Genomic DNA, 6,399 nt, shown 5'->3' with positions numbered 1-6,399 from the left:
CTTAGATGTCGCAGCTTGGAGGTGTGTTGCAGCTATGAAAGAAAGGCACTCAGAATAATGACAGCGATATCATTGAAGCAAAAACAAAAAAAGTTTTAAAACTGTAGTTCTGTCATTTGTTCTCAAAATTTTTGCTCTGTCAAAATGTATTCTCACTGGGCAGTTGAATGAGACATGAATACTATTCTATTTTGTATTACTGGCTGGATAATGAATCAGAGCTCTTGAATTGGAAATACTTTATGACTTTTAACTGTGAAGCCATAAATGGAAATTAATGAAATGCTTTTAGAGCTGGCTCCTGAACAGAAACCATCAAACATATCTGAAATAAACTTTCTAGGAAATTTAATAGTAAATGTTCTTCATTGTATTTTTTTCTCAGTGAGAAACTTCACCTCTTCATTCTGCTGCGGTGATAGTCTTGAATACAGCCACTGCAGAAGTTGCTAATTGTTGACTGTGTCACCTGACGAAAGGAAATCATTTTTCGATACAGTGAGATGAACTATTTGTCAAATAAATAGACAGGCACTGTAATTCACTTCAGGTTCTTTATATTAGCCCAAAATCCAATCTTATTAACAAAACTGTTACAATAGGAAGAGCGATAAAAATGTTCGCATCCTCTCTTCCTCAAAACACACCACAGACTCCTCTTTTTTTTTTGTAGATTTAAAAAAAAGTGACAGTCACATCTCTCTCATCTAGCAGCATCTCTGCTGAAGTGCATCACTTCCTTTTCTATCTTACATATACCTCTTTGGAAACATCTAGCAAGTGCCATTACAGACAACATATTTGTAATTCAAGCAGTTGTTATACGACTGTATTATACATATCCGATCAGAGGTATGTGCCAATGAATAAAGAAGATTTAACAGACTGGTGTTAAAAGGAGAAATATTTTTGGCCAAAACATCAATTTGACAATGATTCCAGCTTTCTTTCAGTCTCTAGCACTGAAGACACTGCAAAGGAAAAGATCAGGAGCACGGTTATTCAGATCCTATTACCAGGTACGAATTATAATTAATTTATGAAATAGGCAACCAAAGAAAATGTGTTAAGTAGTATTCACTGATCAACAAAAGGATACAGATCAAAAATAAACACTGGAAGCTGTAGAGTATTGCTTCCCAGCTTCAGATTAGTTATGGTTTTGTCACAACTCTTTTAATTATTTGTTAAATAATTCCTTTTAGTATTAAATTCTAATAGTTATTAGACTATTGTCATCAACAGCAGCAACAATTTGCTAGACACTGCTAAATAAAGGTCTCCACCAGACTTCTCTGTGCACTGTGATACACATCTATGCTGCCCCTCCGTATGTTCTGATTTTGCCTACCTACCACCCATTAGGTTCTCGTCTTGGGCTTTTCTTATCTCTTGGAATCCAGCAAAGTCATTCCTTGTTCGACCTAGGTTCTGTTTGCCTGGCTACATGTCCCACCTGCCTTCATTTCATTTTCACCACAGCCTGAGTCAATTGCATTGAAAGGAAAATCACTCAAGTTATAGATAAACATAAAATACCAAGATAGTCATCTGTATGATTAAATATACACAATAATTTGAAGTACATATAAAGGAATATGAATTTTTAGTTTTGTTCCAGTGTAACACAACAGCTTTGTCTCCATATATGGCTGTCTGAACACTAAGACACCGAATAGGAGTATCCAGAAAGGTATCTATATAGGCACCATTCCATCTCTAAGCTATACATGAAAATGGGAATAGTGGAAGGGAGGTGGCAGTATGAGGCAATACAGACTTAGGAAAGTTACCATTCACCAATGCCTGTTACAAGTAATCACGTATTTTGATTGTGTAATAAACACAGATTTATTGACAAATAGTAAACATACTAATTGTACCCCAAAGAATACTAACATGAATAACAGATGACACTGACATAAAAACAAATAACAATAGCAACACTCTCCCCATCTTTTTCTGCCAGAGGTATGACCAGCCACACAGGTGACATCTCATCTACCAACAGTAGTTATGGTGATTGTCAGGACCTTCTCCTTTCCATACTGCCAGAGCTATGAACAGCCTGCAGCTAAATTTGGTACTGACAGATTAATTCCTTCAAAAAAACACATGATTTCACATTAAATATTAATAATAGCACTCTTGTCTTCACCTCCTGCAGCAAAGACACTCATGTGTGTGTTTAAAGCCACAACAATTGTGGCTTTCGGGAAGTGTGAGCAATAGGTGTCTGTTGGTTCCCTCAGAGTGGCAGAAAAGAAGAAGGGACTACACACGAGCCCAAAGGATGCCACTGTAACTGATAAACAGTTCTTTTTCCAGTATTTATGCATTCTTATGTTTTCCTTTTAATGATGCTGTACCAGAAAAAAATCTCATCAGATCCCTATCATTTGGATGAAGAATCAAATGCATTATTTCTATGATGTCAGGGTTGTAGGTAAAATCCAAGTACATACCTGTTACTGAGACAGTCTTCAAGATACCATTCTTTTCAAATATAAAGTGATTACAAACATTAATTCTTCCAACAATTCAGGATCTCTTTGAATAGCAGATTGATCTTGACGATGACTGTCATACAGCCCATGTCCCAGAAACTGCAGATAGTATCTTCAGATAGGGTGACAATATTCACTGTTGAGTAACTTATGGATACTCCTGAATGGCTGCTACTAAGTACTGAACCAATCTTCAAAGATTTTAGTGCAAAGGATGGAGAAATAAGTATCGGCACAGCACGATTAACTGTTTACCAATACTGATAAATAAATGTTGTACGACTAGGGCCTCCCATCGGTAGACTGTTCACCGGGTGCAAGTCTTTCGATTTGACACCACTTCGGCGACTTGCGCATCGATAGGGATGAAATGATGATGATTAGGACAACATAACACCCAGTCCCTGAGCAGAGAAAATCTCCGACCCAGCCGGGAATCAAACCCAGGCCCATAGGATTGACATTCTGTCGTGCTGACCACTCAGCTACCGGGGGCAGACACCAATACTGGTGTGCACCTATGAATAATCTCACTGGAAGATCCAATGTGTATCTAGGATCAGCTAATTGTAATTTTTGTGTCTTAGTCAAAATTTCTGAACCTTGAGGAACAGTTAGATGTTGCCAGAAGGAATGAGTACTCTTGAAGGTAGTGAGACAGATTTCTTGAATGTTATGCATACTTCTCAGGTTTAACTCAACAATGTGGTGTCAAGATGTTGTAACACAGAAGTCTCAAGGGATGGACTGTCAGAAGTTCAGTGGCATTGGTTTTCAATTTCAAGCTGTCAGCTGAGAATTTGCTTATGAAACTAGACTGACTGCTCCCAACCAAAACTCAATGAGTGACCGTACTAAAACTGAAGGTCTTACAATGAATAGATGTGTGGTTTGAAGATATGTGAAACTCAATGACACTCAGCACACATTGCCAACTGAAGTAGAATTTGTGAGAGCCGTTTCAGAGACAGAGTTTTCATTGCTGGTGCTGACGGATTTTTGATGGCTCTTTTTACAATACAAGCAAAAGGCTCTCCCTTCATGGCACAGTTGTTAACATCACAGACATCATTGAGGCACAGGAAACAACAGCTATTTGGTTTCATTTTTGTTATATGTTTGTCAGAATTCGTAAGTATTACTCTCTTGTGTCCAGTGATCTCAATGCACAAAAAACATACAGTATGGCTTTCTCCTCTTGGATTTGCATTGTGACCATCTGATCTAGAATGAACAGCTGCAGAAGGAGGCAAACTTGTGGGGTTATATTCTCCTCTTGTTTTCTGTAGAGTGAGTGTTCCATGTAATTCTTCATCAAAAACTTGAATAATTTCAAAATATTTTCTTCTGGTAACTGCTCCCAATTCACACAAATAATCCATCTCTTGCACATATTGTCAGGGAAACAATATAGTATCTTTTGTGTGTGTACAGGTTCATACACATTCACAGTGTCACTTAGCAAATGAAGATTTATGAAAGTTAACCAAGGTGTGGCAAGATATTCCTGATGGGTTTTATTTTATTGAGATACTCCAGGTGAGCTATAACTATTCAATTGTGACCTCCAAATGACATGTTCAGTATACTCTTTCTGTATCTGTATGTTGACGTCACTTAGATGTCATCTAAGAGCAGTTCTGCTACTCATTAAATATATTCTTTGAGAAATGTATGTTTATTAACAGTTGACAGAGAGGGGGTGTCTTCATTGGAGGATTTAAGACTGGTCCCAGAAACATGGCAGTTTACGGTGTCAAAGGAAAAGGACACTTAACTTAAGTGATGGCAGCTTTACAGAATTAGTGCATGACACCACAAATGAAGGCCTGTTCTATACTATCAACTGTGAAATGGAAACAGAAAGACTACTTTCAATGCCTTTCACTGGCTCTACAATAGCAAAATTTTCTTTGTCTATGTACTCTTTGCATGTGACAATGCTGCTTTCATAACCATCATGGACAAAAGGTCATGAATGGCACTGTGTAGATGCAACAGAAGGACTAAAAACTCTTCTAAGCAACTCTTACAACATTGCCATTCCTTAAGCAGTGAGTCATCTTTTCACTCATTAGTTATAGTGGTGATCCTCTTGATATTGGTCCTCTCCTACACTTCCTTTCTTTTATGAGTGTGCAGCATGTTCTTGTCTGCTACATTCATTATTGCTAACAACTGTTACCAAAGACATTGAAATAGATGATGCAATATGCCAAGGAATTCAATACCTGTAAGCACATTTTATCCATTGTATGCATGTGTAGTGATGTAGGAAATGCTAGACAACAATGGAGCACATGTGACAACAGAAAATCTGAAACTGCCTGGCAGATTAAAACTGTGTGCCGGGCCAAGACCCGAACTCAGGACCTTTGCGTTTCGCAGGCAAGTGCTCTACCAACGGAGCTACCCAAGCACGACTCATGCCCCGTCCTCACAGCTTTACTTCTGCCAGTACCTCATCTCCTACCTTCCAAACTCTACAGAAGCTCTCCTGCGAAGGTGGGAGACGAGGTACTGGCAGAAGTAAAGCTGTGAGGACGGGGCGTGAGTCGTGCTTGGGTAGCTCAGTTGGTAGAGCACTTGCCCGCGAAAGGCAAAGGTCCTGAGTTCAGGTCTCGGCCCGGCACACAGTTTTAATCTGCCAAGCAGTTTCATATCAGTGCACACTCCGCTGCAGAGTGAAAATCTCATTCTAGAAACATCCCCCAGGCTGTAGCTAAGCCATGTCTACGCAATAGCCTTTCTTTCAGGAGTGGTAGTTCTGCAAGGTTTGCAGGAGAGCTTCTGTAAAGTTTGGAAGGTAGGAGACGAGGTACTGGCAGAAGTAAATCTGCGAGGATGGGGCGTGAGTCGTGCTTGGGTAGCTCAGTTGGTAGAGCACTTGCCCGCGAAAGGCAAAGAACCTGAGTTCGGGTCTCGGCCTGGCACACAGTTTTAATCTGCCAGGCAGTTTCATATCAGCGCACACTCCGCTGCAGAGTGAAAATCTCATTCTGGGAACAGAAAATCTATTTGCAAACTTTTAATATGTTACGCGTAGTCAGTAAAGAAAAGCAATGATAGGTGTCAGTTTACAAGCATACTGTCACAGCTGTATAGTCAAACATACCACGTCCACCATGCATCTCTTGCTATTACTCCCCCCACATACACACTACTGTTGAGCACACAAAACCATGACTAATAGCCTAATATGAACATGCTTCCTTCAAAACTCTGGATTGAAAATAAGACAGATTAAGGTACAACATGTGACATATTCTCCTCTAACAAACAACCTTAATGGCAAAGAGTAAACATAACAAATTTTATGTTGAAGAATACAAACAAGAATCACAGATAAAGTTAACATTAAGTATATAACAATGTGCAACAAAGAGTGATATATAAAAATGAGCTTAACTGTAACACACATCAGTGAATGGTAATTTCATATGCTTATCTTCTTCTAGTCCACCCATCCCCCTCCACACTTACCACACGCAGCTTAGCATGATGCATATGTAGGTACATTTGTACATACCTAGAAATCCTCCCCCCCCCCCTGCCCCCCCCCACCCAGTATTTTCATGATGAGGCAGCCACACGCATTGCACAGTGATAAAGTTACATGTCTTAGGCTGTGATTATTTGGAGCAGTGTGGCACGATCAGAGCTGCACAGCTCAGCAAACAGGGCAGCATCGGTGAAACGAAGCAATACTGCTCAATGAATGTGGTTATAGTGGCAGTGCAAGCGGAGCTGCACAGCACAGAGTCGCACTGAGCAAATCAAATATGTTTGTTTCTGGGAGCAGCGACCAGACCATTTGAGTGACTCCAGCTGCATTCAAACTACACCAAGAGCATTCAGCCGTTGCTGTGGGTAGCAGGGTCACTTGTGTTGC

Source organism: Schistocerca nitens, chromosome 2 (assembly GCF_023898315.1).
Source record: "Schistocerca nitens isolate TAMUIC-IGC-003100 chromosome 2, iqSchNite1.1, whole genome shotgun sequence".
Lineage (NCBI taxonomy): Eukaryota > Metazoa > Arthropoda > Insecta > Orthoptera > Acrididae > Schistocerca > Schistocerca nitens.
Note: the sequence above shows the minus strand (reverse complement) of the source record.